Here is a 16,741-nt window from a genome sequence, read left to right as displayed (position 1 = left end):
GAGAGCAAGTTTTGTACAATTATTCTGTAGTTTCTCTCAATCCTATTTCAGAAATGGTCTGTGACGTTTCACTGAAATTACATATGACAAAACCCCTACATCAAATTAAAGCTCGTAGACCTGGCTATCACAAACTATACCAAGCTTTGGGTCTGAAAACTGAGGAACAAATTAAATTAGCAAAAAACATAATTTGCTTTTAAAAGGCAATTTCAATGTTTTCGCATTTAGACGTCATAAAAAATTAGACAATGCATTCTATTTCAAATTTCTTGATATAGTATGATAGCCAGCTCTATAAGCTTTAATTTGATATGGGTTTCTTGTATCTAAAGTTTAAACTGACCCCCTATATCGCTTTGATGTGACACACCTCTTAAGCTAAATGGTAACTTCAAGTTACCATCCTTCAGGTACCAGATATAAAGCTTTCGAAAACTCTTCCTGTATGTATGTTGCTTAGTGGCAAGGAAGACACCACAATTACGCCTTTATCTAACAACCGCTTCGCTTAACTGGTCCTCTCCCAATTCTTAAAACTTGGGAATATTGTGACCCTTCGCTCCTCTTTCCCATTTTCCCTCTACTAGTGTTGATAGTGACATAAAAATATTTCACAATAAAAATTCACATATGTCAAACTAGCCACTGTCCAAACCTGGGTGCAAAATAACAAAGTCCCTTTGACTTGTGGCTTTCAAAAGATGATTCAGACTCTCCCATATAGAAGTTGTGAAAAATTCCACAATTCAGTATATTTCAAAAGTCTTGATATAGTTTGAGAGCCAGCTCTGTAAGCTTTAATTTGATATTGGGGTTTAGGTATCTTAAGTTTAAACCGGACACGCTAACTTGCTCATACGTAATACATTAGATCATGTGATCAGTAGATTTGTTTAGTTTGACTGACATAGGTTGTTAAGATTGACAAGAACTTTAACATGTCTGAATTTACTTCTTTATATATTAAGACCCAAGTTGTTAATTTTGCTTTGTTATATTTCGTGTTAAAGAAGTTATATTTTGCGTTGAAAAGTTGTTACAATTTGCGTAAAAGAAATTGTTGCATTTTGCATCAAAAGGTGTTACAATTTGGGTTAATGTTACATTTTGCATCAAAAGTTGTTACATTTTCCATTAATGTTACATGTTGCCTTAGTTGTTACACTTTGCAGCCTAACAGGACATAACAAAACAATCTCTCGATTTAGCCCTATTTTGTGCATTGTCCCAAGTGAGTTTTAGCTCTGAGCTCAGCACTGTTTACATGTGTCAAGTGAACTTGTAAATGTAGTGTCAAGATATTTTGCTGCTGTAATGACTAAGCCTGTTAAATACATAACAACATGAACAACTTAGTCCCACAGGGTTGTCAGTTGTTTTTTGAGTAGTGAGTTCCATCCAACAAATAGGCGGTGAAGGTTTTTGTGAAAAACATGCTGCGCAGTGGCTGGTCAAGACATGCACCACGCATCGTTCAGGGAGATTATGGGAGGGAGCTGCCCCCTCCCATTGGGAAAATTTTCGAAAAATAATTCCCTGAGATGCAATGTGGGGCTACTTTCAGCAAACATTGTGTACATTTGTAGGTGATTTTCCCACTCTTAATTAGTTATTCTCAAACCCAGTGTTCATATAAATGACACAGCAAAAAGGTCAGGGAGGACTGAGTCACTCAAGCAAATTGCTCTGAAACAACAACTAGAAGATTTCAATAATAAGTGGAAATATTTCACTTAAGTGTCACCTGCCTTACCATTAGTTTTTTTTCTTATTATTTATATTTTTCTTCATTCCTTTTTGTTTGATACAATGTAAATCACACTTGCACTGTTACTCTGCACATTGTATAACTCTACTGTATTGTATTTGTATTTTGTGCATAAGGAGGCAATGAAAAAAAACTGTTTGATTTTTTCCTTTTTGGACTTATTGCATAAACTGTACTATTATCCAATTGTCTTTTTAAAAAAAAATAAAAACCCAGTGAGAGTAAAATCTTATCAAGAGCCCCAAAAAAGAAATTAACATTTTACTAATAAACAGAAGCGATGTTTTGTCTAGCTGATACATGCAAATATGGCAATTATGCACACAGAAATCCACGGCTTTGAAATATTCTATATTTTGGTGCTTTCTTGGTTTTCTCTCACATAAAAGTTTATTTCAAGTTTCTTTCATATTTTAATCTGAAGTTCAGAATTTTAGGCATTTTTTAAAAGGGAACGTATTTGATGCATTGTCTGATAAGCATCTCGTCGGGACTTCGCTTCTAAATTAAATATGCTGTATTTACCCCAAAATCCTGAGCCATTTTGATGTGTTTATCAATTTATGAATTGCTACATTGCTTCAGAAAATATAAAGGAGTGAATTCATACATATGTACTCATATTTTTATTTATATTTTTTATTTCTACATTTTTATGGCAGATATCAGCCAGTTTCACACTGCTGATGACAGTAGATGCTAATAATTATGTAAATAAATCTACTTCTCTTATTAAGTAGTACTTAACTGGAATAAAAAACACTACAGTCCTATTTATTGCAGTGTCATTTGTACAGAACGAAAACTCACCTTTTACCAGACTGTTCTAAGATACTTTATTCTGTGTTTTGTTCACTTCAAAAAATAATGCCCTGAGGTGTAGAACATTTTATGGCAAATTAAATCAGTTTCGATTCATGTCACGCACTTTTTTAGGAAGTAGTTTATTCCCTCTGATCTAATTTGGGTTTAAACAAATTAATAACTGAACAATTTTATTTCCATTTTATTTCTACAATATCAGGCTCGGGACTAACCTACTAGTATTCGGAGTAGGCGGTAATGTACATCTGAGTTTGTGAAAGCGTATTAGTTTCAGTGCAATCCACACTAAACACAAGCTGAGCCTAGATATGTTGGCTTGCGTAAGCAAAGAACTCCCGTACTCACTCCAACACCAACGCCTAAATGAAATAACACAGAACAAACAAGGCAGTGCAGATAATTTTAGAAATGAAAGGAAAAAAACCAATCATAAAAAGCACGACAGAGTGATTTTGAAAAAGAAATAACTTAACTTGAATGATGACAACTAATTTGCGATGGAAAGCTCTTCAAAATTTTCACAGAACAGGTAAAATGACTGCAATTACACAGTACGACAACAATACAGCCAAAGCAATGGCAGGCAAAACAACTCGAAAACAGTGACTCGCAGTTAACAGTACCTAGTCTACCTACCAACTATTTAACTCCTGGAGGTCTGTCATGTGTCATCTTGTCCTCAAAGTGACTGACTGGCTGACTGATACTCAAGATTGGCCTTGGCTCTGAATTAATGGTCTGCATGCATAAAATGCATAAGACCACAAACATCTTGAAAACATCCTGCTGCAATATGGCTATTACTTTTTGCAATGAATTACACTGTAACAACTTATGCAAATTAAACAATTTTGGATTGATTCATACCTTCTGAGCCAAGTCCACAATTTATACTCTCTTTTGCAGAGCATTTTGTCATTCTCTGGACTGAAATACTTTCAGTTGCAGAGAGTTTTGTCATTTTCTGAACTTAAATAATCCTCAAATCTCTAGCTAGACTAATACAATAAAGTGGCTCAATTCTTAGTCCTTCTTGTAACTACATCACTCGCTCAGTCTCCCTAATGCGAACGAGACTATCACCTGCCTGGCCACTCCATGACCTAAAGACTTAAAAAAGCTTGCATTGTTCACTTAGCCATTCTCCTGCATTTTGCAGTGAAACCTATGAAGTCAGCTTCAGGCTGAAACCTAACTATTTCTCTCCTCTTGTAAGATAGCAAACAGTTGCATTACCATTTAAGGGATGCTATGTATTTCTAATGGTTCTGCAATGGTTAGGCTTTGTTCTAATGGTATGATGCTAACAGCTAATGGGTACAAGATTTCGGTTAACGCTTACACTCTCTGTTCTAACATTCTGACATTCTAAGGTAATGGTTATGTTAGCACATCTAAGGTTTGTAAAAGAACTTTCTAATGGACTGAACTAACAGATGGTTAACAGTTTCACTCATTTAATGGATAAGGGTTAAAGTATGTTTTCCCATGTACGGTCAGATATATTTTACTGAATATAAATTAAATTTAAGGCCCATATAATTTTTGGAAATTCATTCAGGAAGGGGGAGGGGTGTTTAAAAACATGCCCATCCATTGGTGGGTGCAGATTAATTCTGGAATTACCCAGTCAAGTGCATTCTTCATTGAAAGCTTCAGCTTTAGAGGATAGGGCATTGCATGATGGATCACTGTTTTGAGCAAGCAATCATTGTCTAGTTGTTCTTACAATTGGGCACTGAATAGGCCATGTTCATATAATTCTCAGTTTTGGACTGGAACTAGTTTGCAATGGAGGCTTATGCAAGGGAACATCATTAAAAATAGGTCCGCAATGCATACTTGTGTGGGATTTCAGTCAAATAAACATTGATGATTAGCATTACAGCAAATGTAATACATTTTGTCCATGTTGTAGTGATAAATGTCAAGTAAAGATTCTGTAGAATCCCAAGTTGCAGACGAGAAAACAGTTAGGGGAGAAACATGTTTGGACTTCTAGTTTTGAGGAAATTAGGGGTCCTTAACATTTGTCAGAATAAATCGGTTGGGATGACTGTTGAATAATGGTAATTGTTTTCGGCTGATGAGAGACTGAGACTGGAAACTGGAAAATTTAGCAAATGGTAAGGAAATTTCCACTGTTCGGTTCAGAATGGAAAGAGAGGACTACCTCTGTAGGTAGTCTACAATTTCCGAATGGATTTTACAGAAAATTAGGGTGCTTACCATTTAGCAAAAAAATCTGGAAGTTTTGGTTGAAAGTGAAATGGAACGGAAATTTTTGTGGAAAGTCCGTTCTGAAATTGTAGACTACCTCCAGAGGTAGTCCTCTTTTTCCGTTCCGAATGGAATGGCAGAAATTTCCCTAACATTTGCTTAATTTCCCAGTCTCCAGTCTCTCATCAGCCAACAACAATTATGGGAAATCGAATTGCAAATGGTAAGCGCCATCTTGTTCGGTTGGTTTGCTAATTTTGGGGAAACCCTTACCATTATTCATCTGTTGTCCCAACCAATTTATTCTGACAAATGGTGAGCACCCTTACTGTTCCATTTGACTTTCAACCGAAATTTCTGGATGTTTTTGCTAAATGGTAAGCACCATAGCTCTCTTAAGATGCGGTTACACAGGGCTCTTTTTGTCGCGGTAAGTGACCCTTTTACGATGGAAAACTGCATTTAGTGAGTGTTACCAATATTTCCTGGAGGTAAATTTCCCATGGTAAATATTTACGGATTCATCAAAAAGATCACACAAAACACCCAAGACATTAAATGTGATGGTGTTTTGATGTCCAAGGTATAAGAGCCAATCACGATTCTCCATTTAAATGGTTTTCCTTCGTGACATTTTTTTTAACGTTATCAACATTAAGATTGTAGCAGATGTGGCAAAATTGCATTGTAAATCCAGTAAAAAGAAAAGCATATTGTTACAATGCCTGTTCTGATACGACAGTTGTAAGGGGAATGATGATCAGAAGAGAATTATGTTCATAATAATTGCTCTGCATGAAAAGTACATCTAAAGCGTACGTGTATTTTGGTCTCTGCATATGAAGTCAAATGAAGATTACAGAGTTAAATATAGAAGTGGAGTGTTCCTCTTTCCATTCCTCATCGGGCTTCACTGCTTTGGTTTGTAAGTTCTTGTTTGAGACTTAGCTTCCACAGAAACTCTTGGAAGACCATTGCTTAGTTCCATTTTTACAGTTTCATGCTGTATGTAACAGCTATTGGTACATGTACATCATGTGTCTTTTCATGTCTAGTGAAATGCCACCATTGTAATGTAGAACTCCGTACTGCTTTGATTGGATCTGTTTGAAACAAGACAATGATAATAAAATTATTTACAGTGATAGTTACTTGCGATAAATTAAGAAGCAATATAAGTTTCACCATACTGTTGATTAAAGAAGGGTTAATTTTGCAATTTTAATGCAATGTTAAGTTTCAGTACGTTGTGGTTACAAGATACAGTGTAACAGTGGGTGTTTAAACAAGACTTTTATGGGGGGAGGGTGTTGGGGGTGGGGGCTGAAGACTTACCTGTGGATGGTGCTTGTACAAGGCAATAGTTTGTGGATTTCCACAAACATAAAAAATTGGCTGCCTTAAAAATGCAATGTTGTTTATGTGTTTGAATGCAGTTGCTGACTAAATATATGTATCTTAGAAACTTAATCAAACTCTGTGTTGATGGGAAATTGATCAATAGCATTTGTTTATTATTCTTTTTAACAAAACAAAAGCATTGTTTGAAAGAGGGACAATTCTTTGTATTGCATGTAATTTGATGTGTTGTTTCTTTTGTTCTCTATAAATTTACAATCTACTGTAGAATGTAATTGTTGACCATATGGTCTTTTGTTACTTAACATCATGAAAATGAGGCCCAAACTGCTTTATGACCTGTGAAATATGTTTCTAAAACACCTGTCTGTATATCTACATGTGTAGGAACCCAATGTTCGTTACTGAACTGCGGTAACAAGGATAATATTTGAGATACGCTGAACTTGACTTTTATTTACACAAACAAGCAATTCACTGAAATGGAAACACATGAATCCGCTGAATAGGCAAAATAGAAAACCAAAATACCAACGATGAGAAACTTAAGTAGAAAGCAATCGATACTTACAAGTTTTTCGTGCCTTGCTCTGCAATAAACTAAGAAAAACATCATTGAACAATAAACAACTAACTCCTTAACAAAAAACGTTGTGCTCTTCCTAAACTTGATACCTAGTAGCGACTACGATACATACGATCAGCAGTGACATCATGAATGACTCACTGAAATGTCCGCAACTGTCTGTATTTGAATTAAATGAATCTTAGTCATTACAACATGTAAGTAAGATATGTTTGTATATATGTGATCAAGTACTGTTTTGTGGTCAGTTGTATAACTTGATATCCACTGTTTGTAGTACTTGCCCCTTACTACTAGATTATGTTCAGGTCCTCTCTCTGTTTCAATGAGCCAGTTGATATTATCTAGTGAAATTGGTTCTGAGTTAAACCATTAATTCAAATTTCAATTGAACATCAATTTCTACGACGAATTTGCAATCCTAAACTAGTGAAATATCTCCTCGTGGTCGCAAAAGAAAACATCCACTAAGCGTAGTCACATGACTCAAGCATTTGCACTTCAAATACGCTATAATAAAATGTCCTTCACATCATACTCCCCCTTCTCGATGGGCCAGTGGCTCATTGACCTATCAATAGGAGTTTCGTGTGTTTCTAGCTTAAAGTTCACTATACTTCTAGTTCTCCTAAAGTTTGCTATGGTCCTATTCTTCTGCATCATCTTCTGAAAGGAGTTCTAATGGGCAAATTCTGGTGATCGGTGTTAATAATCCCTTGCAGCCAACTCTGACTTTGACAGCTCTCACGTGCTTGTCCTTTCCTGGAAAGACCGCTAGGACTCTACCAAGCGGCCACTGCCCACACAGTGTGTCCGGTGCCACTACCAAGACTACATCATTAACTTTGACGTCTTTCTGTTCCTTCTGCCACTTGGAGCTACGATTCAAAGTTGGTTGCCACTCTCGCAGCCACCAGTGCCAAAAATGTCGCACTAGTTCTTGCACCCGTTTCCACCGCTTCTTGGGACTGAACTGGCCACTATCAACTGATTCAGGAGCAAACTGGCCTCCTACTTGTCCAATCAGGAAATGATTTGGGGTGATGGGTGTGTCATCTGAGGGATTAGCAGACTGATAAGTTAAAGGCCTGGAATTTATGAGTGCCTCTGCACCCATAAATGCTGTCATCAGTTCTTCATTGGTCACATCTCCAGTTCCTAATATCGCATAGGTTGCTCTCTTCGCTGACCTGATCATTGTCTCATTCACCCCACCAAAGTGAGGTGCCCATTATGGGCTGAAACTCCACTTGATTCCCTTGTTGGCAGCTGATTTCTCAATCTTGTCCCACTCCAGTTGCTCGATGAGCTCCCTCAGCTCTCTTTCCGCGTCTACAAAATTAGTTCCGTTATCAGAAATCTCTTCTGGCAGCCCTCTCCGATTGGCCATGCGATAAAACGTGTTCAGAAAGGAATCTATGTCCAGCCCATAGGCCATCTCTAGGTGAATAGCCCCAGATGTTAGGCATGTAAATAAACAAAGGTATCGTTTAGCTCTCTTCTTGCCCCTCCCCTGAACAGTTACAAATGGTCCTGCAAAGTCAACCGCTGTTCGGGCAAATGCTCAGAAAGGCAGTTTTAGTCAAATCTTTGGTAGGGGGGCCATTATCTGTTTAGCAGCCTTCGTCTTTTTCTTCCGACATTCACAGCACTCTCTTCCAGTCACGAATCTCCTCTCTACCTTGTATTATCCAGAGTCTGGCTGACAGCGAGGACAACGTGTGATTGGTTCCCACTGCATGGTTACTTCTATGATGGTAGGACTTCACAATTAGCCTGGTCACCCCACTCTTCCTTGGTAGAATGACTGGATATCTAGCATCGAAAGGCAGGTAGTCTGCATAGCACAGTCTCCCGTCTGATCGAAGCAGACCATCTTCATCTAGGGTGGGATTCAAACTTAGCAACTTGCTGTTTTGTGGAACAGACTTGAAATTGACCAGCACCTTGTATTCTTCTTGAAAGGCTTCTTGTTGTGCCTCTTTGATGATGTCAGTCTCTGCATCTGAGATCTCTTGACTGCTAAGTTCTCCAGAACTCCTCTCTGGCTGCGTTCCACAGTTGTTCACGAATCAACTTACCCATGCCCTAACTCTCAATAATCTGGTCCAGCTTGAATATCTGCTGGGATGTAAACACCAAGTCGTTTGCAGGGTAAGTGCAAATAGTACTGATTCTGTGCCTGGCACATCAAATGTTGCCCTCACGTTCTTGCGAACTTCTAGTGTTACTTCAGGAGTTACATCAATCTCTGTTTTTGGCCATGTGTCCTCTGGCATGCTCAGGAACTTCGGACCCTTCCACCACATCTTGCTTCCTTTTACCTTAGTCACCAACATTCGTCTGGTTGGCAGGTCAGCAGGGTTCTGGTGTGTGCTAACATGATGCCACTGAGAAGGACTGCTTGAATCATGTATTTCTCCTACTCGATTCGCTATGAACGGTCTGAAATTGCGGCTGGGTCTTCGAATCCACCACAGCACATTCATGCTGTCACTCCAGAATGTGAGTAGGCTCTGGTCAATCTTAAGGACCTTGGCTATAGACAGCTTATCTTAATCCCAAAACAGCTCCCATAAGCTCGAGTCTTGGATGCTTGTAGCTGATAGTGGTGCCACGCGTGTCTTGGAGGCCACTAGGCTGGTAGATACTGTACCAACCTTGTACTGATACCTAACATAAGTTACTGCACCATACGCATTCCCTGATGCATCTGTGAAAGTGTGCAAGGTAACTGTTTGAACATGTGAGTTCAACTGCAGGCAACAAGGGACTTGCATATCTGACAACTCCGTGAGTTCTTCAAACCACTTCTTGGCCTCTCTAGCTTGGCTCAGATCTAGTGGGTCATCCCAATCTAATCCCGAGGTCCACATGTCTTGCAGTGGAATCTTTGCCTGAATCACGTATGCCGCCAGAAACCCCATAGGGTCAAACAGCATGGCTATCTTATGCAGGAAATTTCGCTTGGTCAACTGGAATTGCTCATCTGGTGGATTCACTCTGTAAGTGAAAACATCTTTCTTAGCCAACCACAACACACCAAGCGTTTTCATTGATGGCAAATTTCCTTTGTCTAAGTCCACTTCTGCAGCCCTGTCTTCTTCAGGTATCCTCTTAAGTACATGTTCTGAGTTGGAAAGCCACTTTCTGGCATGCATACCTGCGGACCCCCACAGTGCTGATAGTTCCTCGTAAATTTTTACGCACTCCTCTTTGCTGTCATCCATGTCTGTAGACTCCAAGACTGTCTCGGCAGTTCTCGGGTAGTGCTCTTGGTTTTACCTTGCATGCTTCTGAGAAACAAATTGTCCCTGATATGGGCATGAATTAACTCCAAAGACAAGGCTATTGAACTGATAAACATCTGGAGGTCTGGACTGATCTACGACCCTCCACAAGAAACGATGGAATGGTCTACTCAAGGGTGATATCCCAATTCTAAGATACATCTCTGCAATGTCACATACTAGGGCTACTGGAAAACATCGAAAACGGAGCAGTACATGAAAGATATCCCTTTGGAGTTTTGGTCCTTGGCAGATGACGTCATTCAATGACAGTCCATTAAATTTTGCAGAGGCATCAAAAACCACCCTAGTCTTTGTAGTTGTCTTTTCAGGTCTTACAATTGCGAAGTGTGGAAGATACCAGGCCTTCTCCTCTGTCTTAGAGGGTGTCACTTTAGAAATGTAGCCCTTCTGTGTGTACTTGCTGATGACCTCTAAATATGACTCCGCTAGCTGAGGATCCTTTAGAAGTCTCTTTTCAGTGCTGATCAACTGGCTCACTGCCATCTCATAGTTGTTTGGTAACTCGGGGGGCGTTTGGTTTCCATGGCATCTCTACTTCATATCTCTCCCCTTTGAACTGCACTGAGATCTTGAATGCTTTTATCACCGACACTTCCTCTTTTTTCAGGAGTTCTCTTTCTGTGATTTACCCAGATGAGTCGATCTCCCAAAACTTCTGCAATACAGAGCTCAATTTTTTCTCTTGTTGGTGAACGAAATAGGCCATGTTAAAATTTGTCTGCTGCACACTGTTCTCTGTCAGCTTAGGTGAACCAATACACATCCAGCCTAAAGGTGTCAGTCGAGCCACCGGTTCCCCAGGTTGGCCACAGACATCTCTAATGGAAAAGTGCAATTCGGCATAGTCTATGCCAATCAACATGTCAATGATTGGCCGAGGGCCAAGATTTGGGAAGTTAACACCTTGCAGGTGCTTCCACTTTCCCGATTGCTCTTTCCAGTTAACTGGTCTCATGTTCCCAGTCACCCGTGTTGCTGTAAATGCTGAAATTCTTGCATGAGTCTTGCCATCAATACTCTGCAGGTCAAATTCCACTGGCATGGTTTCAAAGGAATCTTCCTCGCCATTTAACACATTAACTGTGATTCGTTGGGTGCTTCCTTCCAACCCTAGCTCAGCAGCCACATCACCATTTATGTAGGTCTTTGTGCTTCCATCATCTAGTAAGGCATTTACAATCATTCTTTGCTCCCCATTCTTCACCACCACCGGTACTGTATGCAAGGCAAGATACTTTGCTGGCTCTGGAGCTTTTGTGGTTGCCATGGTTGTTGTCAAGCAGTGTTCAGGATGGGTGCTTCACTCCCCCTCCATGCCAGAACTATGTGCATTTTTTTCACCAGCTCCTCTCTGGCTCTATCACTTGTGACTCGCTAGCACTTCCACCATTTACAAACTGATCTCCATGCAGTGCCCGATTGTGCATTTTCTGACAGCCATCAATACCACATCGACTATTTTGAGCACATCGCCCTCCCTTGTGATTTCTTCCGAGGTAATGATAACACAGTCTTAGCTCTTTAGCCTTTTGCCAACGACTTTGCACATCCATTTTCTTAAACTCTGGGCAGCTCCACACTGGATGATCTTTCTTACAAAGTGGGCAATTTGTGCTTACAGGCTTTCCTGGACCACTTGTCTGACCAAAGAATGTGTGTGAGCTATCTCTTCGTTTTCCTATCAGCCCACATAGTGTCTCTGCCGCAACAGTCTGGAATTCAGCTTCTTGAATGATCCACTCACGTGTCTCAAAACATTCCACTTTTTTTGCTCAAACACCCATCTGTTGTAATTAGCAAGCATAGTGCTGGTCATTTTCTTTTGTACCTTCATGTATAAGGACCCATTGCCAAGTTCCTCTTTTCTTCCAGCCTCTTTCAGATTTATGACGATCACGTCCAGTAAGTCTGCCAACCTGTCTAGATCCGTGGCGTTTCCAGGACGAATCAGTTGGAACTGGTCCAATTCCTCTAAGTGCAAATTGATCTGACGGTGTTGACCACCAAATTTTCTCTCCAATCTGCTCTTGGCCGCTTCATAGGCCTCAGCCGAATGTCCTAAGCTCTCCACTGCTGCCAATGCTTCTCCAGATAAATACTTCTTCAACTGCAACAATTTATACTCTGCAGTGGCTGGCACTTTGTCAACACAAGCCATAAATGCTGCCTTCCAGCTCCCATACGACTGCTTGTCTCCACTAAATACCGGAATAGAAACTCCCGTCAATTGTTTCCACGTCTTTCCCGAGCTCTTGTTTCGGTGATTCTTCTGCAGTCTTCTCCTCTTCTGGCTTAACATCCCTTTTTGGCAGGCATGAAGGTGACAACTCAATCTCCTCATCTATGGCACCCACTAGCTTCAAATATTTCTCTTTGCAATCTCCTTTTGCTCGGGCCAATTCCTCCTTCGCCTCTCTAACTTTGGCTTCCATTTCTTTTTGACAACAGGCATATTCTTCCTCCATTTTCTTTTGAGCACGCTTGACAGATTCTTCTTTTTCACGTAATCGCTCCTCAAGCTCGATCACACACTGGCGAGCTTTCGTTTCTTGTGAATACAAATTATGCAATTTCCCGGAAAATCCCGACACTTGACTTGATAATTCATCCTTATTGGCATCCAAATATTCTTGTACATTTTCTTGGGCATTACAGAATTCTTTCTCGATTTCCTCAAGTTCGCGGCTTGTCTTCTCAACAGCATGCTGATCTCTAGCTCCCAAATACAACACAGCCATCAATGTCAAATCTTCAACAACATTCTCTTGGACTTTGTCAAGTTTTTTCCTCAAAGCTCTTATTTCACGGTTACTCGCTCCATCTTCTAATAAATCAGCCAGCTGATTTTTTCATCTTGTGAACAGCAATTTCGATTTGGCTTTCTTTATCTTTTGCTCCTCTATTTTTTCTACAATTTTGTCACGGATACCTTCGCCATCGTCTGTGCCCTTCGCTCAGTTGCGGCGCTTCTTCTTCTTCGAATTTAACGGCATTTTCTTGAATTCAGTGAATTTCCCCAACGTAAACCTCGTTCTGCTACCAATATGGTTCCAAGTTAAACCATTTATTCGAATTTGTATTGAACATCAATTTCTACTACGAATTTGTGATCCTAAACTAGTGAAACATCTCCTCGTGGTCGCAAAAGAAAACATCCACTAAGCGTAGTCACATGACTCAAGCATTTGCACTTCGAATATGCTATAATAAAATGTCCTTCACATCAGACATGCTGTTTAATACTTCAGAGATTGCTTGACAAAGCTGTCTTACAGATACCTTTGGTGAGCAATATCGGCCTAGTATTGTCCAATCCTCATGGCTGGTAACCTTAATTACAGGAACCTCAATGCCATGTATGTTGTGACAGTAGGGATACCCAGATAGGTACGGGATTCTATTATACACAACTGTACCACCATAAGGTCTTGATGCATTGTTGGAAATATGATTATCATTTCGAAAGAGAGAATAACCAGCCATGCCATATAACTCATTATTAGCTTGAGAACTAAATCTTGTTTCTGCAAAATGTTAAGATGAGCACTTGAATAATTTAAGTGTCATTGTCTGAGAAAGTGTTCCAGAGGCCAAAAATTATGGTCGACTGGTTTGGCTGAAACTTGGCACAGAAGTTGGGTGCAATGAGATATTTCAAAAGCCAATTTGGCTCTCTTCCCTGACTTTTAGTTTTGGAGTTTCAAGGGAGGTCTCATTTTTTGCCCTTTGAGCACCAAAACCCCAGCCTTCCAGGGGACATTTTGAAAGTGCCATAAAACCCAATCGGTAAATTGTGCTTCCAAATGAATTTGACCATGAACTCTACTATAATAGAGCTTTCATTTCATACATATAACTTTTTCCTCAAGGTATTGGACAAAGAGGAGCCTGGGGCTAGAGTTTGGCAAAATTTGATGTCAAAATTACAACCCAAAATTGCCATTTTTTAAAAAATTGGTGTATCTACCTGCCTTCTTCCATAACTTCCATACCTATACCATTACTTACTTTAGTGACCCAGTTATCAAAATCATTCGAGAAAAATTTGGCTTATCAAAGTTTGTTGAATTTTTGCCACAAACACTCCATGCCCCTCTAAGGCCATTCAAAATGGAATTTTGAGCATAATTCATGCCATAAACAAACCAAATTGCTGACATGAAGCCCTTATTCTGTATTTGGTGACTGAAAATGAATTGTTAAAGCCAAATCAATTTCATTGTAATACTGTGATTCTTAGCTTACGATTGCTCTGAAAAGGCCTTTGATTAGCACAACAAACACCCTGATTTAGCAAAACAAGGGTTAAAGTTTTCTTTCAAAACTTAGTACCCATCAAACAGCACAAATGATGAAGGCCTTGCCTAGATATGATGATCTTTTTAAACAATGCTTGAATTTTTCATTGATTTATATTCAGTTTCAAGTCATAATTCTTCTCCATTGCTCCAACCATGGAAAATCTCCATATTTTGTCAGGCCTGATTTTTGATATGATTACAAGATAAAGTTAGCTTAACAAAAATGTTCGTTAACATATAATCTATGTCTGTTAACAGCCTGCATAGTTCTTGTAAATACCCACCAGTAAAGGAGCATGACCAGGCATACATAGATATATTACAAACATACGAGCTGCAGTTTTATAGCAGTGTCAATGTGACCCATTATTTCAGAGTCCTTTAGAGTGGAGAAAATGAAACCATCCATCAAGAAGGAATATACAGTTAAGAGAGCTGGATAGTAAAACAAAAAGCTTTTGTTGCAGATACAATCACCAAACGAGGCCTTGCATTGAGATGATGTATAAACTGGCCTGCCATTTTGGACATAGGAGAGAGTGGGGACTGGACCGAGTTCCCATTCTTCTTCTGTTTCATGGATATGTTTTGTCATTGTTTTGTCAGGTGTAAGAAATTTGAGGGTAATTTCACAATGGCATTTTGTTCCTTTGGAGGGGTAAGTGACCAGTGCGGCGCTGCATCATGGGCTGCACACTAAACAGGAATGGCTCCTTTGTTGTCCTGCAAGATAGACATGCTTGAATGGTTGAAGGAAAAGTACAAGGGGTCAGGTGCATCCGGGGCAAGAGGAAGACCTGGGCATACAAAAGCTACAGTTGATTCAAAATATCAGTTTGGGATCATACACGTGCACAAATGGCTTTTATCGCGATCCAGTGGACTCTTTTTATTGAACAGAGACCACGATATTTTACGATTTTGTCATCTCAGATTGTTTGTTTGTGACGAAGATTTCTTGAGGTGATTTACTTGGTTCTTGTGAAGAGAAACTAACATTCAACAAATTGTTCACAGACAGGGCAAAAGGGTTGACTAAAATCCTAACTTTGAAAGGTTAAAGTACAGTTATTTTATTGCAGCAATCTCATGAACCAGAAACAACAATAAGAATAACTTGAAGGCTGTTTTTCATCTGCTCGGTCTGTTTGTTTACATTCAGCTTTACCTGTGCAGACACTTATCACGCAATCACAATTCGAGCTTGAAACTCTACCGTTTTACTATATTTGCTGGTTTTGTTGAAGAAAAATCTTTTCAAACATGCTGCATTGAAGCTTTTCAATGAAGTTGACATTTTAAGCAAGAAAATGCCTTGTTTCATGGATAACACTCTTGGTTACAAAAATTATTTGGATACATTTTTTAATTACTTCTAATTAGTTATTTTAGTATGTAAACAGAGGTGGCATAATTTTAGGAATCTTATAGCCAGTTTGAAACCTATCTCAGATTTATTGTTGTATTCTGAAGCTCGATTAATTGATTAAATTTTTTCTACAAAAATAGATGAATCACGATAAAAAATACATTCGATTTTGAGACGGTATTACAACAACAACAGCAACAACAAACAACAAAAACCTTTATTAACGTGTCTGGGGTATTTAGCATTGCTGCTAATTGGGGACACACACAAAAAAAGAAATTATGAATGTAAAAATGAATAAGTATATATTAAAAAGTTAATAAGTAAATATTAAAATATTAATAAGTCAATATGAAAGTCAGGTCAGGATAAACATAAGGGACAGTTTTCACAATTTTCCCCAAGCAAAGATGCTATGTCTCTTCTTTTTATAGTTGATATGAAGGAATGTAAGGTATCACTGTTCTTTTCATCTCTTGAAAGTCTTGACCACTAGTAGGGACCCATGTATCTTATAGAGTGTTTCCCATATCTTACGGTCCGAAATCTTGGTATCTTAAAATCATTGTCATTCCGAAGTTGGTATGTCGTTCTATTTTCTTCAACATATTCTGTATGTAGATTGGTGTCAGTTTATGTTTAACTTTGTACATTAGTATTGCCAAATCTTGTAACCTTAGGTTGTATACAGTCGTTAGTCCAGCTTTCTTAAGTAGTTCATCATATGTAACAGATTTGTCCTTGAAAACAATGCGAAGAACACGCTCTTGAATCCTTTCAAGTTTCCTTCTATCCAATTTTGTAGAAAAGTTCCAGACCTGATGACAGTAAGTTAAAGTTGGTAAAATTGCATATTTATATAGATGAAGTTTAGTGTTTGTAGACAATAAATTCTTTAAACACGACAAGACTCCAACCTTCTTGCTTGCATTTTTACAGATCTATTGTATGTGTGGTCTAAAAGTTAGGTCACTGTCTACTGTAACACCTAGTAAG

General features: G+C 38.9%; 1 protein-coding gene and 1 pseudogene across 2 annotated transcripts in view; one reads left to right on the top strand and one right to left on the bottom strand.

Moving 5' to 3' along the window:
• LOC110054340 (tRNA (32-2'-O)-methyltransferase regulator THADA-like) overlaps nucleotides 1-16,741 on the top strand; it is a 653,734-nt gene that overhangs the window by 391,881 nt on the left and 245,112 nt on the right. The gene's annotated exons all lie outside the window — the stretch shown is intronic.
• LOC149110979 (uncharacterized) lies at nucleotides 8,467-9,718 on the bottom strand (annotated as a pseudogene).

This window comes from Orbicella faveolata, unplaced genomic scaffold, assembly GCF_042242905.1.
Source record: "Orbicella faveolata isolate gen_17 unplaced genomic scaffold, um_ofav_v1 contig_24, whole genome shotgun sequence".
Taxonomy (NCBI): domain Eukaryota; kingdom Metazoa; phylum Cnidaria; class Anthozoa; order Scleractinia; family Merulinidae; genus Orbicella; species Orbicella faveolata.
The sequence above is the reverse complement of the archived record's forward strand: the minus strand, read 5'-3'. Positions and strand labels throughout refer to the sequence as shown.